We start from the raw sequence: 19,885 nt of genomic DNA on the forward strand, positions 1-19,885 counted from the left end.
TCTTGTTGAGAGAATAAAATCTGAGTATTGCACCAGAAATAAACTCCAGGAGGTCCAAAATTCTGAAGAGCTTTCCCAGAGACCTTTTGAAAAATAATAAATGGTCCAGGTATACATATTTAAATATGTCTGCATTATTTTTCTCCCAAACTTAAAAATACTTGGAAAAGTGCTGGGTTAGTTTAAAGGCCAATTTAGGTAGAATGTGGGGTTTAAATACTGCTCAGTTTCTTGACTAGAGAAATTACCTCTGGGGTAATGTGGTAAGGTTTGTTTTAAGCCCAGGTGACTATTCATTGTCCCTCGCTGGAGTAAGTGAATTAATAAAATCATTACTAGACCAGGTAGCGTGTAGAAATCAGTAATGGGGAAGAGGCATGGCCATGTTTTATGAAATGGAGATGCTGCTGCTAACTGCCATAATTGGAGCTGATCCTATTAAAACAGCACGATAAGGTGTCGATCGTGTTCAATTTTCCCCTCACTTTCAATATTTGATAATTTAAAAATGTAGGGTTTTATTCTGAAATGATGACTACCTCAATGCAATTATTCTGGTTCCAATGGCTGAACAGATGTTGCTCTAGAAAACAGACAGTAGAGAATCAAAACCACCAACCTCTGAGCCGCAGATTAATATGGTCAATATTTATAATAGAAATTGGATTTGGACCCGAATTCTAGGATTGCTACAATCTTATTGAATTTCTATTTAACTCTGGACAAAGCTTTGTGTTGGCACGAGGCAGAATGCAATTTTCCTTCCTTTTAGGAGAATTTTAACTAGCCAGGGTTATGTCTGTTCTTGCGGATTAATCATCTCAATTTCTTATGTCTCTGGGAAAAGTCACACTAAGCAAATGCCAAAGACTTTAAAGAGCACCATTTAATTCAGTAACTAGTCTAAAAATATATTTCAGAATATAGATTACCTTCCAAAAACCTTTCTGGAGCCTGCAGGAAAAAAAAATCCAAAAGCCATGTTTAATTATTTTCATCTTTGGACAACCTCTAAACATTATCTCCTACTACTCTACTCTGGAGAGGCTCCATCTTCCTTATGCTCCCCAATTTAAATGCACTTAATCCTTCCCCGTTAGCATTGATGCGATGCTGTATGTGTTAGCCCTTGGTTGTACACAGCTGACTTGTGTGCATGTCAACATCGGCTTCTCACCTCTCTACCTCTGCCTCTGCTCTCACCCCAGACCCTGGCTCCAGCCTCAGCAGCAGCAGGGGCTGCATTTGAGTGGATGGTGTATCCAGAACACTCTCTAAGAGATGGTGAAGAGAGAAATAACACATCGAGAATAAAGCCAGATTTCTTGCCATCAAGAAAGTACTACCACCTTGAAGAGACAAAATGTAAATGGAGTCTATGTACTACCTGCAAGACCACATGTTTATGTACACAGTCAAAACTGAAAACCTAAATAAGTATATATAGATAAGTATGGAGATGAACATCTCTGTTTTAGATGCCAGAACAAAATTTTATGGTATTACATGGACACACACACACACACCCCTACCTGATGACGTCTCTCTTTTCTCTCTCTACAAAAATTACAAGGATTAAGCCGTCAGCAGTCGCAGTGAGAGCTCACTCTATAATTCTTTCATTAATTTTACATGATGTACAACAGCAAGTTTATCTGTGTGCTAAGTATTTTTGCAATTAAAACTCCATCACACTTGACAGAATAAATGAACAGAGTTCATTCTCCCTCATGTAAGATGCTTTGTTTTTAATGTTGTATTTTGTTTTTGTACTCTCACTAAAACATAACTTCGCAATCGACAGTGAAGGCCACCCAGCTTAGTTTGTCGGCTCAGAATCCAAACTCAGTGAGTTGGTTGCATGATAATATACTTAGTAAAATTAAATGAAAAACAATGTGTGTGATACTTGATCCATGGTCCCGGATATGATGGGTGCTGTCTTCCACATTCTTTATTTCTGGGGGTGGTCTCCTAATTTTAAGGATAAGCTGGAGGCAGATGGTGGGAAGAGTAGGCACCAAGCGAAGAAAGGCCCCAGAAATGGGACGGGATAACTGCAGAAAATAACGCAAAACAACCAAGGGTTCCACCCTCCTGGTGGTTAATTTGTTGGGAAATTGTATCAGGCAAGAGAGGCTTGAGGATCGCTGCAAAGCTACTCTTGGCTCCACTCATCTGAATCACTAAACCATGCAAATGCAGGAATAAAAATACTCATGTCAAATTCTAGTGACCCCTGGCATGGATTACATCTCTTCCCTTAATTAGATTTGTATTTTCAAAGAGTATTCTCTGAAAAACTATTTGTGTTTTAGCAGTGAAATCTAATTTGAGCAATGTTGTTGTCACAAACCCATGCTGCTCTTTTTCTTTGACTCTTTGGTGAATATTGGGATGGAAAAGCAGTATCAAAAGGCATTTGTCTGGTTTTGGGACCAAGGTAATGCTGGCCTCATAAAATGAGTTTGGAAGTTTTCCTTCCATTTCTATTTTTTAGAACAGTTCAGAAGAATAGGTATTAATTCTTCTTTAAATGTTTGGTAGAATTCCCCTGGGAAGCCATCTGGCCTTGGGCTCTTGTTTTTTGGGAGATTTTTGATGACTGCTTCAATTTCCTTAGTGGTGATACGTCTGTTCAGGTTTTCTATTTCTTCCTGGTTCGGTTTTGGTAGCTGATACATCTCTAGGAATGCATCCATTTCTTTCAGATTATCTAATTTGCTGGCATATAGATGCTCATAATATGTTCTTATAATTGTTTGTATTTCTTTGGTGTTGGTTGTGATCTCTCCTCTTTCATTCATGATTTTATTTATTTGGGTCCTTTCTCTTTTCTTTTTGATAAGTTTGGCCAGGGGTTTATCAATCTTGTTAATTCTTTCAAAGAACTAGCTCCTAGTTTCGTTGATCTGTTCTACTGTTCTTTTAGTTTCTATTTCATTGATTTCTGCTCTGATCTTTATTATTTCTCTTCTCCTGCTGGGTTTAGGCTTTCTTTGCTCTTCTTTCTCCAGCTCCTTTAGGTGTAGGGTTAGGTTGTGTATTTGAGACCCTTCTTGTTTCTTGAGAAAGGCTTGTATTGCTATATACTTTCCTCTTAGGACTGCCTTTGGTGCATCCTAAAGACTTTGAACAGTTGTGTTTCATTTTCATTTGTTTCCATGAATTTTTTAAAATTCTTCTTTAATTTCCTTGTTGACCCATTCATTCTTTAGGAGGATGCTCTTTAGCCTCCATGTATTTGAGTTCTTTCCGACTTTCCTCTTGTGATGGAGTTCTAGTTTCAAAGCACTGTGGTCTGAAAATATGCAGGGGATGATCCCAATCTTTTGGTACCGGTTGAGACCTGATTTATGACCTAGGATGTGATCGATTCTGGAGAATGTTCCATGGGCACTAGAGAAGAATGTGTATTCTGTTGCTTTGGGATGGAATGTTCTGAATATATCTGTAAAGTCCATTTGGTCCAGTGTGTCATTTAAAGTCTTTATTTCCTTGTTGATCTTTTGCTTAGATGATCTGTCCATTTCAGTGAGGGGGGTGTTAAAGTCCCCCACTATTATTGTATTGTTGTCGATGTGTTTCTTTGCTTTTGTTATTAATTGCCTTATATAATTGGCTGCTCCCATGTTAGGGGCATAGATATTTACAATTGTTAGATCTTGTTGGATAGACCCTTTAAGTATGATATAGTGTCCTTCCTCATCTCTTATGATCATCTTTGGTTTAAAATCTAAATTGTCTGATATAAGGATTGCCACCCCAGCTTTCTTTTGGTGTCCATTAGCATGGTAAATTGTTTTCCATGCCCTCACTTTCAATCTGGAGGTGTCTTTGGGTCTAAAATGAGTCTCTTGCAAACAGCATATCAATGGGTCTTGTTTTTTTATCCAATGTGATAGCCTGTGTCTTTTGATTGGGGCGTTTAGCACATTTACATTCAGGGTAACTATTGAAAGACCCCGTCAAAAAGGAGAATTACAGACCAATATCCCCGATGAACATGGATGCAAAAATTCTCACCAAAATACTAGCCAATAGGATCCAACAGTACATTAAAAGGATTATTCACCACAACCAAGTGGGATTTATTCCTGGCCTGCAAGGTCGGTTCAACATCCACAAATCAATCAACGTGATACAATACTTTAATAAAAGAAAGAACAAGAACCATATGATCCTCTCAACAGATGCAGAAAAAGCATTAGACAAAGTACAGCATCCTTTCTTGATCAAAACTCCTCAGAGTATAGGGATAGAGGGTACATACCTCAATATCATAAAAGACATCTATGAAAAACCTACAGCGAATATCATTCTCCATGGGGAAAAACTGAGAGCTTTCCCCCTAAGGTCAGGAACAAGGCAGGGATGTCCACTATCACCACTGCTATTCAACATAGTACTAGAAGTCCCAGCCACAGCAATCAGACAACAAAAAGAAATAAAAGCCATCCAAATCAACAAAGAAGAAGTCAAACTCTCACTCTTTGCAGATGATATGATATTTTATGTGGAAAACCCAAAAGACTCCACCCCAAAACTGCTAGAACTCATACAGGAATTCAGTAAAGTGGCAGGATATAAAATCAATGCACAGAAATCAGTGGCATTCCTATATACCAACAACAGGATGGAAGAAAGAGATATTAAGGAGTCGATCCCATTTACAATTGCACCCAAAACCATAAGATACCTAGGAATAAATCTAACCAAAGAGGCAAAGAATCTGTACTCAGAAAACTATAAAATACTCATGAAAGAAATTGAGGAAGACACAAAGAAATGGAAAAACGTTCCATGCTCATGGATTGGAAGGACAAATATTGTGAAGATGTCAATGCTACCTAGAGCAATCTACACATTCAATGCAATCCCCATCAAAATACCATCCACTTTTTTCAAAGAAATGGAACAAATAATCCTAAAATTTGTATGGAACCAGAAAAGACCCTGCATAGCCAGAGGAATGTTGAAAAAGAAAAGCAAAGCCGGTGGCATCACAATTCCGGACTTCCAGCTCTATTACAAAGCTGTCATCATCAAGACAGTATGGTACTGGCACAAAAACAGACACATAGATCAATGGAACAGAATAGAGAGCCCAGAAATGGACCCTCAACTCAATGGTCAACTCATCTTTGACAAAGCAGGAAAGAATGTCCAATGGAACAAAGACAGTCTCTTCAACAAATGGTGTTGGGAAAACTGGACAACCACATGCAGAAGAATGAAACTGGACCATTTCCTTACACCACACACAAAAATAGACTCAAAATGGTTGAAAGACCTCAGTGTGAGACAGGAGTCCATCCAAATCCTAAAGGAGAACACAGGCAGCAACCTCTTTGACCTCAGCCGCAGCAACTTCTTCCTAGAAACATCGCCAAAGGCAAGGGAAGCAAGGGCAAAAATGAACTATTGGGACTTCATCAAGATAAAAAGCTTTTGCACAGCAAAAGAAACAGTCAACAAAACCAAAAGACAACCAACAGAATGGGAGAAGATATTTGCAAATGACATAGCAGATAAAGGGCTAGTATCCAAAATCTATAAAGAACTTATCAAACTCAACACCCAAAGAACAAATGATCTAATCAAGAAATGGGCAGAAGACATGAACAGACATTTTTCCAAAGAAGACATCCAAAAGGCCAACAGACACACGAAAAAGTGCTCAACATTGTTCAGCATCAGGGAAATCCACATCAAAACCTCAATGAAATACCACCTCACACCAGTCAGAATGGCGAAAATTAACAAGTCAGGAAATGACAGATGTTAGCTGGATGCGGAGAAAGGGGAACCCTCCTACACTGTTGGTGGGAATGCAAGCTGGTGCAGCCACTCTGGAAAACAGTATGGAGGTTCCTCAAAAAGTTGAAAATAGAGCTGCCATATGACCCAGCAATTGCACTACTGGGTATTTATCCCAAAGATACAAATGCAGGGATCCGAAGGGGTATGTGCACCCCAATGTTTATAGCAGCAATGTCCACAATAGCCAAACTATGGAAAGAGCCAAGATGTCCATCGACAGATGAATGGATAAAGAAGATGTGGCATATATATTATGCAGCCATCAAAAGGAATGAAATCTTGCCATTTGCAATGACGTGGTTGGAACTGAAGGGTATTATGCTGAGCGAAATAAGTCAATCAGAGAAAGACATGTATCATATGATCTCACTGATATGAGGAATTCTTAATCTCAGGAAACAAACTGAGGGTTGCTGGAGTGGTGGGGGGTGGGAGGGATGGGGTGGCTGGGTGATAGATGTTGGGGAGGGTATGTGCTATGGTGAGCACTGTGAATTGTGTAAGACTGTTGAATCACAGACCTGTACCTCCGAAACAAATGATACATTATATGTTAAAAAAAAAAAAGATAGTAGGAAGGGAAAAATGAAGGTGGGGAAATCAGAGGGGGAGATGAACCATGAGAGACTATTAACTCTGAGAAACAAACTGAGGGTTCTAGAGGGGAGGGGGGTGGGAGGATGGGTTAGCCTGGTGATAGGTATTAAAGAGGGCATGTTCTGCATGGAGCACTGGGTGTTATACGCAAACAATGAATCATGGAACACTACGTCAAAAACTAATGATGTATGGTGATTAACATAACATAATAAAAAAAATAAAAAATAGAAAACAAAACACAAAAAACAAAACAAAACAAAACCCAAAGGCATTTGAAAAAAACATGACTATTGAGGAAAAAATATCAAAGTAGAGGCCTGAGTTCTAGTCCCTTTACTGCCATCAGCTACCTAGAGATCTTTGGTGAGTCTTCTCTTTAGTCATTTTTGTTTTTGTTTTTTTAATCATGCCATCTCTCACTTTCTCAAGAAGTTTTCTACTTTGGTTCTCTTTTCTCTCACACATAATTGATCTTTCTATCTCCACAGGGCCATTCCCACGTGTCCTGGTATTTCCCACCTTAATTTAAAAAAATAAAAGGAAACCTAACTGTGTCCTCATATCCCTTTACTTAACATCTGGTCAGCCCAAAGTTCTAGAAAAAGTTGTCTGTACAACTCATTTCCCTTTCTCTTTTCTGCTCTAGCTTCTGTCTTCATCAATGCTACCAAAACTGACTTAATAGACATCATGTTGCCAAATGCAAAGGGCTCTTTTCTAGACTCATACATCACTTCACCTTGATGTGTGTTCCTATCTGGGCTATTCTAACATCACATGTTCGCTGGTGTCCTCAGATCCATGGGCTTCGCTTGTTGGTTTCCATTATTGGCTGCTCCCTTCCACCTGATCTCTCCCTAGATAACCCCATCCCATTGCCATGACTGTGTGAATATTATGGACACTGGCTCCTGCTCTCCAAAGGCTCTTTCATCATTCCTTGCTATGTGAACAGAATCTTCTCACAGAGGAGCTGAACTGCAAGTCGCTGCCCAACTCCAGCCCATCAACAGTGTAGCGAGGGCACTGAGCTCTGGACCCCGGAGACGGTGACACCTGGGAGTGATGTCTGTGGGTCCTGCATCCAGACCGTGCACAGTCTCATCCCATCTCTGCTGCTGATGTAATTTCCCAGTTTTTTAGTCTCTTCTCTTGTAACACAGGGGTGAGAACGCTGGTAGCTCCATCGGAACACTGTGGTACCTACACCCGGGGCTTAGGCAAGTATTTAGCCTGTGGCAAAGGCTATTTGCAAGGCAGTGAGGAGAGTCTGAGACTGACCTTCCTTACCAGTGAACGTTAGTCTGCTACTTTTTCATGGATATTGTCAGAAGACGCAAGATTCCTGCATCACAGACAAGGAACTTTAATACTCACAGCAGAGCAAAGACCATGAGGTCATGTTCGTATCACCACCCCACCCCCAAGTCCAATGGGGCTGATGTCAAGGAGTCCAGGCAGATATTATCAGTTGTCACAACACAGCTGAAACCGCCCCCCCACCTCCAACCAGGCTTATGGAATATGCCTCTTTTATAACAGGCTGTAAGCATACCTGCTCTTTGCTCCAAGGGAGACATTATCTTTATTATATTGCGAAGTATAAAATCTGCACTTTGCCTAGGAGGGACACAGTAGCTCTGTCTTCCAAGGGTTCCTGCTATACAAACATCCTTGGAAAGAGGGTCTGGAACAAAAGGGCGGTGCCTTATAGCTTGTGCGGAAACATGACTCACAGGGGGACCTCTCTCCCAACACTGTTATTGTCAGAAAATACTGTGCTGGGGTGCCTGGGTGGCTCAGTTGTTAAGCATCTGCCTTTGGCTCAGGTCATGATCCCAGGGTCCTGGGATCGAGCCCCGCATCGGGCTCCCGCTCAGCGGGAAGCCTGCTTCTCCCTCTCCCACTCCCCCTGCTTGTGTTCCCTCTCTCACTGTGTCTCTGTCAAATAAATAAATAAAATCTTTAAAAAAAAAGAAAAAAGAAAAGAAAATACTGTGAGGTCCCCTCTATTGGCGATTCCCTATCCCTCCAGGGAGAGTTCATTGCTTCCTCTTTTGTGCCCCACAATACTTTGCAAAAATTGTAAATATCTTTCTCTCATACGTGTCAAGGTGGTCTGGTCCTATTTTTCCTGCTGCACTGGGAGATCCCTGAGAGTAAGTATTACAGCTTATTCATCTTTTATGCCTCTTATTCCTACTTCTTACACTGCATCACCAAGAAGAGCATCTAAAATCATGCTTAATGTGTGTTGAATTATTTGCAATTTAAAAATCAATGAGTATCCTGGGTGGGGAGACTTTTTCCTCTTTAGTCTGTGATGGAGACCACTGTCGTTATTCAAAAGGAACACGTGACATTCAGGACAGTAGAGAGACCCAACTGTCGTTAAGCAAATGAACATTTGAGTTTTTTTTTTTTTTTGAACATTTGAGTTTTTAACATGGAAAACAGAATGAGAGAGGCTGTTAGCACAGTGTCACTTTCCAAAGGAAAATATTTTTTTCGACTCAAGAAGGTAATGGTAAATGCTACATTTAACCCCCATGGCATTAAAAATTCTGTACAGAGTTATAAAATTTTCTAGCTTCAAATTTATTGTTTTAAATGGATATATAGTACAGTGGATATTCTGATTCATATGGATATATTCTGTTTGTTTTTTTTTTTCATTTTTCTTTAGAACTGTCAGACAATTCTTCAAGACTTTGAGAAACTGTGTCCCCAGGGGGGGTGAAGAGACACCTGTATATGTAGGTCCATGGCTGTGGGGTGACAGGTGCTGAAGAGATGCAAGCTGATGTTATAAGACAAAGCTGAGCTATAGGAGTTTGCATTAAGCATTTGGCATCAAGGGAGTTTGATCTAATCTGAAGTGTGGATAAATCGGGTAAAAGAGTATTGTTTGCTTATTCTGTGTTTAAGGTGGTGTCAAATTGTGCCTTAGGAGAAGAACTTAGGGGTGAAATTTCTGATGAAAATAATTGCATATTTATCTCATGGTCTCTGGTACAGTAGTAGGAACATAGTTAAAATTTCTGATGAGGGTCAAGGGGAATTATTACCAACAGTGAGCCTCCAGATGGGAACAGAAAAGACCAGAGATCATATATCACAGCCATTAAAGGGCAGAGCCCATGGGGAAAGTTGTTCTGGCTTTAAATTCTACTTCAGCCATTTCGCAGCTACATCGTCATGGGGAAGTTCCCCAAATGGTGGAGACCCCAGTTTCCTTGGGAGAGATGTGCATTTCCAATCTCCTATGAAGGTTGAAAGAGCTGAGGCACTTGCACTGCTCAGCCCAGCACCAATACAATTGCAACTTGCGCATGCATTTATTCAAGAAAAGAACTGACCCGGGGCACCTGGGTGGCTCAGTTGGTTAAGCGACTGCCTTCGGCTCAGGTCATGATCCTGGAGTCCCAGGTTCGAGTCCCGCATCGGGCTCCCTGCTCGGCAGGGAGTCTGCTTCTCCCTCTGACCCTCTTCCCTCTCATGCTCTCTCTCTATCTCATTCTCTCTCTCAAATAAATAAATAAAATCTTAAAAAAAAAAAAAAAGAAAAGAACTGGCCCAAAGAAAAAGCATCTATTTATCTAACAGTTTACTTTTTTAGTTGCTAAAAGTGCATTTCTATAATTCCTGGCTGAAGGTGTTTGGTCCTGTTTCTCTCAGGATTAACTAGAATCCTAATGTTTAAACCTCATTGCTTTTTTTTTTTTTTTTTTTTTTTATTTGACAGAGAGAGACACAGCGAGAGAGGGAACACAAGCAGGGGGAGTGGGAGAGGGAGAAGCAGGCTCCCCACTGAGCAGGGAGCCCGATGCAGGGCTCGATCCCAGGATTCTGGGATCATGACCTGAGCCGAAGGCAGACGCTTAACGACTGAGCCACCCAGGTGCCCCTCGTTGCTTTTTTTTTCTGATGGGCAGGCGATTCTTCCTCCATTTAAATGAATGTATCAAATACATTTAGGATCATGCATAGCCTGAGGTCGGCTCACTGTATTGGTAGAGACATTATTAATTATCATTACCATCCATTTTGTAGTGCTTTGCTTCCTTTTGGGGGCAGTCTTCTTCTCCTGAATCTTCCCTACCACTTCTCTGCACCTCCTCTAACCCTCTCATGGTGTCGGTGTCCTAAGACCCACTGACTGCTCCTCAGAAGCCCAGGCAGACCCGACTGAGGCGCCTCAGTGAGTCACCTCACTCCCGAAGCCTGCTCCTCTCTCTGGTAACCGACCAAGATTCTGGTTTCCCATCACTGTCACACCATGGAATAACGGGGTGTCTTCATGTGAATGTCTGTTATAGTTCCTGACCTTGAACCTTGGTGAAATCCTAACCTGACACCTGGCTCCCAGATTTCATCTCTGACTATTCCATTTGCTCCAGGAAACTGTGGCTTTGCAAACAGGGCAGTGAATCAAATGGAGTTCAGGGGTGCCTGGGTGGTTCAGTCATTAAGCATCTGCCTTCGGCTCAGGTCATGATCCCAGGGTCCTGGGATCGAGCCCCACATTGGGCTCCCTGCTCGGCGGGAAGCCTGCTTCTCCCTCTCCCACTCCCCCTGCTTGTGTTCCTGCTCTTGCTATCTCTGTCAAATAAATAAATAAAATATTAAAACAAAACAAACAAACAAACAAAAAAACAAATGGAGTTCAAAGCCGTGGAGGGTATGGTTTCAGTGTCTGGTATTTGGCACAAGATCTCAAATGCTCCCCAAGAGAAAAGTATCCCATGCAGAATTATGATTATTGCTCCAAGCCAGATATTGGCAAATATATATACATAAAACCCATCTACTCTTTAGATCCTGGTTTTGGTTCTTCAGCGAGAGCTATTTTGGGGGGTTTACTTAAGGGTCACATTCCTACGAGTGATTGCTAAAATGCAAGGTGGCAGTTTAAGAGGACAGTACGTGAACACATCTGTTCTGACAACCTCATCACGTTCATCTTGATAAGATCAGAAATGTGGGATACGTGCAACGTGGGAGGTACAACACAGGCAAATATTAAGGAGAAGACCAAAGAATCCTAGTAACTGGGAGGGGACGAAGTCAAGAGAGGTGAAGAAGAGAGATCCTCCAGATCTGAGGAGGGAGGGAGGGAAAGAAGTAGGGAGAGAAGGTGGGAAAGAGAGAGAGGGAGTAAGAAGGGGAGGGAAGGGGAGAAGGAGGGGGGAGGGAAGGAGGGCAAGAGGAGGGAGAGGAGAGAGAGAGTGTGAGCATGCATATAATCTGCTCAAAGGGAAGAAGAAAAGCAGGAACAGGAGTTGAAGTCTTTAAATATTTCATTAAAGGTTCACCACCTAAAACTATGTTCTATGTGTGTGTTTTTTTTCTCTCTCTCTTTTTTGCCCATGGACATCAAATACAAGATTTAAAGTAGATTTAATATTCTAATTTAATGAGAGAGGAGAGGTACAGCATGAAGGAAAGGTTACGAGTGGCTGTAGGAGTTAGTGAGTTTAATTTGAGCTTCATGATTATGCATGTTGTTATTTCTAGTCTTTTCAGAAAACATATGCAATGAAATTTCCATACAGTGCTTTTGCAGATGGAGGCTTTTTCCTGTTTGCATCTCCCCCTCCACCTTACTTTTTTATTGTGTTTACACAAAGTAGGCTCTAATTTCTGCCCAGAGCAACACAATTCTCTGCCTCAGTGATATTTTGCAAAATATAAGCTACAGAGGGGGTGGAGGGATGTTGCGCTAACCTTGAAAGCCTGTCAGCACGCTCCCTCCCTAACTCGACTGGCCAGCTGCCTAATGGGAAACGGAGCAGGGGAGAGGAGCTCAGGGGCATATTCAGTTATGTAATGCTGTAATTCTCCTTTCCAGAGGAGTGTGAAATTTCGGATGAGAGGTCAAAGCGCGAGCTCAAGAAGACAAAATTGTATGTTTCACACATTCCTCAATATCAAGTGTTTGGTCTAAGTTGTCAAACTTTCATAAACGGAGGAAATGAAGGAAAGGAAACTTACATCTTGTGAGAGCTTTCACAATGACGTGCTACACTCTGGGGCGTTTTTCATCCCCTCACACACACATTTAATCTGCACAATGATCTCGCAAGGTTTGCAGAAGAGAAGAACTGAGACTCAGACAGGTTAGGTAATGGACCCAAACTTCAGAAGGAATTGCAAGTCCAGGTTTGCCTGAGCCCCCAAACCTACATTCTACTTCCAAACTTTCTTGATTGAAAAAGGACCTCAAAAACATGGGGAAGATCAGACGGGGCAGGCAGTAGAAATCACTGTTTGCTTTCCTGCCCCATAAATTTAATCAGAATGAAAAAGGAAAAACACGCTACTGCTCAAAACCTTTGTCATTCGTTATTTGAGGAAGTCTTAGACTTTGAAAAATATTATTATTATTTACTGAGGTTTGAAAAATAATATTATTTCTTGTGCTAATTACACACTACTATTTACCCAAAAAAGAAGTTTTGGAAAATGGAGAAGACCATGTAGGAGAGAAAAGACATCATTAGTAAGCTTAAGTATCAGAGTTTAAGCTTGCTGCTATAATAAAGTCATCCTCAACCTGAGTGAATTATAGATTACAAAAATTAATTTCCCTCTCATATAAGAATTCTGAGGAGGGGGGCGCCTGAGTGGCTCAGTCGGTTAAGTGTCCAACTCTTGATTTTGGCTCAAGTCATGATCTCAGGGTCATGAGATCCAGCCCTGTGTTGGGCTCCGTGCTGGGCATGGAGCCTGCTTCAGATTCTCTCTCTCCTTCTCCCTCTGCCCCTCCCCCTGCTACCCTCTTCAAGGTGCGTTCTCTCTCTCTAAAAAAACCCCCAAAAAACCAAAAAAGAATTCTGAGGAGAACATTTCAAGTAGGATAGTAGTTCTGTTATCTTCAATGTGGCTTCCAAGTTTATTCTAGCCATCACTACTCCAGTCCTCAAGAAGAGAAGAAAGAACACTTGTGCAAGAATTTATGGACAAATATTACTTCTACTTACATTCTATTTTCAAGAACTAAGTCGCATGGCCCCTCCCAGACACAGGCAACTGTAGTCCCTGGATAATCTATTCTTCCTCTACTGCTAAGGAGGGAGGGTGGAATGGATTTCAGAGGAAAACTGTCTTCGCCCAAAATAACTATTGTTATATTTTATTTCAAATCTCTCCAGAATCTTAACATGAATACCTATACCTACATGATCTAAGAACAAAATTAGGATTATATTACACCCACTGTTTTGTAACATGCTTTTTTTCATTAAGCAAGTATGTTGGTAGTACTGTCTTATGTCTTTAAATATTCTTCTGTAACATCACTGTAATGTAGCACAGATATTCCATCATCTGAATGTGCCGTACTTTATTCATTTAATCCCCTATAGATGTTTCTAGTACTTCACTAATATGAAAGTGAGATGGAGGAGTTTATGCAAAAATATTCCTACTCTTCTCAGAACAATTCTTAGAAGTCAACAGGTAATAAACACTAATGTATATCGTAGAAAGGTTGTATTAATTCATTGTCCTACCAGCAGTATATGGAAGTAGAGACATCTGGGACTTAATGATATAAGCATCACCTACCCTTGACCTCCCATAGCATAATTATCTCCATTACTCTTGAAATGCATCAGACAAGGGCTCTACTTGTGGACATTTAACTGTCGTTCAAAAGTATTTACTTCCTCCTCTGCCACATCCATGGAAAGGATATACTTCACCATCCTTTCAGTTTGGGCTTGGCCATGGGATCTGCCTTTGGCCACTGAGATGTCAGCCAATTTTATAAGCAGGGGTCAAAATGTTCCTGCCTGATTGTATGGGCCCTCCTCTTCCTCTGTCATAGCCATGAATAAAATTTCCCCTGGGCAGCCTTTAGTGTAAGGACGATGAGACATGTAGGCAGAATGGAGCCCAGTGGGCAGCTTACAGCCACCTAGGCAAGCCAGCCTATATCAGGCACATGTGAGTGAAACCGACACCTCAATATTGTATGCCACCGAAATGCAGTGGTTCCTTATTACGCAGCAACAGCTGACTGATACAGTGCCAACTGATAATACCTGTGACAGAGAACAACATACCAGTTGTGGAATGTACAGTATATTTGGGGCAGGCCTGCTCTATTCCTGGCTTTGTCTTTATCTCTCTGGGTGAGTGATTGCCCCTTAATTTCCAGGTGTCAGCAGGTGGATGAACCAAAGTTATCATCTTAGCTGAACCATTTCAGTCTTCTATGTCTTTTCTGTACTTACTTCCTCTTTGTCCCCGTCCTGCATAAGAGGCTAATAGAGTGTGGAACAGTGTTTGGCTTCTAAAATGTCAAACAATAATGAGAAAAGGAAAACAATTATTAGCAGAACCAGTCATAGACACCTACGGGGTGCATGCTTTCACCCTACATCCTGTACCTGCACAGTGGTGAGATCATCAGCAAAGCCTAAACCTGAGAAGTCCAGCTACAGTGAGGAGCTATGGCCCAGTGTCTGAAGTGCCCATTAAAGAGCACAGCTTTCCTAAAAAACAAAACAAAGCAACAAGAACAGGAACAACACATACTTAATAATCTCTTATGGATAAATTCCAAACATTTATGCCAGGGACTGCTCAAGACTCTCACCTTATTTTAGGGACAAGCTTTGGGTATTTTCAACATTTTATTAACTCATTGAACATCTACAAGACCATCCCATGGATAATGCCCACAAGGCCTTGGCTGCTCCTTTACCCATTCATTCAACATTTATTGAGAGCTGACCTTGTGCCAGGGAATCATGTTAGAGCCCAGAGATCCTAAGACGAATACATGTTCCCTGAGCTCAACAAGTTTACAACCTAACAGAGGAAGAGAGACATGACACATAATTCAACTTTAGAAGGGTTGTAACAGAGCTGTGGATAAGGAGCTATCTAAAGAGAGAAGAACAGGGCACCTGGGTGGCTCAGTTGGTTAAGTGACTGCCTTCAGCTTAGGTCATGATCCTGGAGTCCCTGGATTGAGTCCCACATCAGGCTCCCTGCTCAGCAGGGAGTCTGCTTCTCCCTCTGATCCTCCTCCCTCTCATGCTTTCTGTCTCTCATTCTTTCTCTCTCAAATAAATAAATAAAATCTTTAAAAAAAAAAAATAAAGAGAGAAGAACAAGGTAGAGCCAGGCCTCAACTGGTGTCCTGATCCCACTTTCGCAAAGCACACCACGTTTCACATATTTTGTCGCTATACATTTTAGTTTTTCCTGGCCTCCTACTACTAAGCTTTACTATGCTGCTGGTAGAAAACTCTCCATTGGTTTCCTTTCTTTACTTTTTAGCCCCAATCCTTACTACTACTTTTCAGCAGGCTTACAGAGATTGCTAGCTCCTGCATATAGTTGGCAGAATGTTTGGAAGATGGCAGTGGGGTCTAGTCCAATACAAAGATATTTAAAGGGGAAAAACATTTAAAAGTAGCTGGTGGAGGGGCGCCTGGGTGGCTCATTCATTAAGTGTCTGCCTTCGGCTCAGGTCATGATCCCAGGGTCCTGGGATCGAGCCCCACATTGGGCTCCCTGCTCGGCGGGAAGCCTGCTTCTCCCTCTCCCACTCCCCCTGCTTGTGTTCCCTCTCTTGCTGTGTCTCTCTGTCAAATAAATAAATAAAATCTTAAAAAAAAAAAGTAGCTGGTGGAACCTATTATTTTATGACCCATCTGAGATAAGAGTAGATTATTTTATTATTTATTTTTAGAGACTGGGGATGGGGCAGAGAGAAAGGGAGAGAGAGAATCTTAAGCAGGCTCCACGCCTGACATGGAGCCCAACGAGGAGCTCAATCTCAGAACCCTGAGATCATGACCTGAGCCGAAATCAAGAGTTGGATGCTTAATGGACTGAGCCACCCAGGTGCCCCAAGAGAAGCTTACTTTAATTATATTAATCTGGATCTCAGACATGGTATCAGTATGGGATCCATGCTGGCAAATTCAATGGAGAAGAAAAGAACATACCAGCTTTATTCCTTCCTCACCAAGGAGCTCTTGTGTTGTAGCAAAATTAGAGATTCTTCACTAATAGGTTCTGTTTTTCCTGACAATGATACCAAGTCCTTCCAATGAATGACTGAGGACTTTCTTATTAGTTATAAAATAGTCAGGGGCAAATGTTTGCTAGTAGGCTGTATAAAACCTTTTTTTTTTTTTTTTGGTAAATATAAAAAAGTGGTTTCCAAACTAGTCACATACCACCAGGATCATCTGGGGAACCTTAAATAAATGAAGGGTCCAAGGGCCCTCCTTTGGAGATTCTGATGGTTACCGAGTGGATCCAGAAATTTTATTGTTGTTAATAAGTCCCTTAGGTGATTCTGATAATCACCCTGACTAGGGCATCACTACTTCAGAGAAGTTTTGGGAAAGAACTCTAACTCTTGATACATTTAATCCTCACATTCTTTAAATTATCTCCTTCTTTAATCAGGACAGTGACTATGATTCTTATTTCTTAGACAGCAGGAATAGTGGAAGACAGAAGTTCATGGACTCCCAAGCTTCAGGACTCAGCAGGATTCCAGGTTCCTGAGTCTAGTGAGTCTCATGATTGGCGATAGATTTGTATTTTCATCTTCCTACATATGGGTATAATCAGGAAGGACACACTCCATGGTCCCATCCCTTCTTAGAAGGTCCTGGGGAGGGCGTCCATGCTAGACACTTGCAGGGGCACCATTAATGCTGCCTCTTGAGAGGTCTGAAGAATCTCTTCTTCAATGTATTTGAGCAGTGATGTTTGCCACTCCTGCTCCCCACCCTGAGGCTACTAACTAGTACAACACTTCTTGCCCCCTGAGGGTTGCCTTGCTCTTTTTCAGATTATATTGACTCCTGTTGAGGGACCTAGATCAGCACTCAAAAACTGTGGGGGGGAATTCATCCTTGACCTCTATGACTTGTTTCTTCAGGAGCTTTATGGTCCATTGAGGGTTAGAGTGCTGACTCAGCAGGCATCCCTTGATGTAGGATCCATTCCCTTACTTGCAGATGTCTGGGTCTTAACTCAGGAAACCTAGCTCTAAGCTACCTACTTTAAGCACACTCAAAAACAGTGCCCTGATTTACTCAGACCCCTGGCAACCTACACTGAGGTTCCCTGGTTACTAGAGTGTGTGTGTGTGTACAGCCTTGGGCTTTCTTTGGAGACTTAATCTCTCTCTCTCTCTCTCACACACACACACACACACACACACACAAGGTGAAGGGTCAGGGTTGTGTGTAGGGAGGAAATAAGTACGACAAAAATAGATACAAGTGCTACCTGGCCTGTTCAATATGGAATCAACAATCACCAGGCAATGTATACCTGTGAACAGGTGCTGTTAAATCACAGAAGAAATATGTTCCCAAGAAGCTTACCAGCTTTGACAAGATTAACACATCTGAAATACTATCAAACCATATAAGGCAGAACATAATTAAGTGCTAACGCATGTTGGAAAGACTATCATAAAGCCTACATCTGTAGCATTGTCTTCCCTCTGTCCATGGTCCTGTTTCAGCAAAACGTCAACCAAAACAATCCACCACCTCAGAAACCAATGACAACTGGCTTAATTGGATTGTGCCACTTCACTCAAATGCCCCCCTCCCTCTGCTAGAGCTTCTCTCTTTTCTTCCCTCCCAACCAACTATCTTTTCTTTTCCTTTTTGTTTTAACCCAGCAGCTAAGCATAACAAATGTAGAAGAGCAAATAGGAAAGTGGGAAAGCTGCCTCCCTTATTTTAGAGCTTGACAAGATGTGTTAGCTTTTACATTTTGAGCTCTGTAGGATGTCAGGCACGTCGGAGCCGGGGTGGCATCTATCTTCATGGTGTTGCTTGCACAGGCACCCTATTTGGATGAAATCATCCTTTGTTCCATTTATTATTTTTAAATAGAGTTTCTCAAGGCCCCAACCGTTCCTTCTAAAGAGGCAATATGTCCTCTAGTCTCATCTGCTAATGCGGGCACCCCACTGCAGAGCAATGTGCTGCTGACTGCACAGGGGCCCCCTGCATGAGCTTGCTCTGCCCGGCAGCTAGAAGCACGTCATCGCCTTTTGCTCCAGCCCTCCAGGGATACAGCAGCAGGAGTGTACATTTCTTGTGGTCTCATGCTACTTGTCATCACCGACAGATGTTCTCAAATGCTTGTTCGTGTGAGGCGGTGGTTGCCTTTGCTGCCCAGGGGAATCCCCCAGGGAGACTTTATAAATCACCTGAGCCTGGGACTCGTCCGTGAGATTCCGATTCAGTGGATCTGGTTGCAGTGCAGCCCGGGCATCCACCTTTAAAGGCTCCCTGGGCAATCCTAGTTTACAGCCAAGATTGAGTGGCATAGGGAGGTGTAGGGTTGTATTGTGGGAGTTCAAGTGTAGGTGAGGCCACAAAGGAGAACTTAAAAAATCATGCGCCAGAACGTGCACCATCAAATTTCTCTTGACATTGTCTTAGGACCTACTTCACATTCTCTCAAACCTCCGCTGCAGGGACCAAACATTGTGCTTTGTAGTTGACAATGAGCCTTGGCAATAGCCAAGTGTCTGATTGGAAGTTCCACTGAATTACTTTTAAATCCAATAATAGGAGTGATTATGAAGTGATGAGACCGGTCTCCATCCACCTGCAAGAATTTGTCTTAAACAACATAGATGAGATTATATCATTCCTTCCCTTAAGACCCTTCAGTGGCTTCTCATTAGAACGAAATCCAGTTTTTGTCAATGCCAACCAGCAATATGGTTCCTTCGCACTACACTAAGTGAGCTCCTACTTGTTATCCGGGTCTCGGGGTAAATGTTGGGTCTTCAGAGAAGCTCTCCCTCCCACCCCATCTACTCTAGTTGTCTTCTGCCTCCTTATCTGTTTCCTTTTTATTGCACTTACTGCCATCTGAAATTAACTTGTTTATTGGTACAATTGTTTGTTTTTGTCTCCCCCTACCCCAGAATGTAAGTCCCTTGAGAGCAGGGTCTGGTTTGTGTCGTTCACTCTCATATCCCCAATATCTAGAATAGTGAGAACCTGGTGCCATATTAGGCACATTGTGGAATGTGAAAAGAAGTAGGGGAGGAAGGAAGGGAAGAAGGAAGAGAGGAAGGAAGGAATGAAGGATAAGAAGGGAGGGAGGGAGGGAAGGAGGGAGGGAAGGAGGAGAACTTCTAGAAAGGTACTAAGTAGTTGATAATCTCTTCCCATTCCCAGTTTTCCAAATATGTGTCAGTCACCTGCCATGTGCAATTCACCTTGCTCCTCCCTAGAATGAGTGGAATCTGGATGAGATGTATGCCAATGTCTCTGTAGTCTTAGTTGCTCCTTCTTAGAGCTGATACTCAATTGTTTTAGTGACATTTCCAGCAGCAGCCTCCATGAATGGGAGCCAGGAATCCTATGATGATTGGAAGAGGCAATAACCATCAGCAAGCTTTGGTCAAGTTCAAATATCATACATGGTGGGGTTGACGCATCTC

Source organism: Mirounga angustirostris, unplaced genomic scaffold, assembly GCF_029215605.1.
Source record: "Mirounga angustirostris isolate CCGP_5_RB_7025 unplaced genomic scaffold, mMirAng1.0.hap1 SCAF_13, whole genome shotgun sequence".
NCBI lineage: Eukaryota > Metazoa > Chordata > Mammalia > Carnivora > Phocidae > Mirounga > Mirounga angustirostris.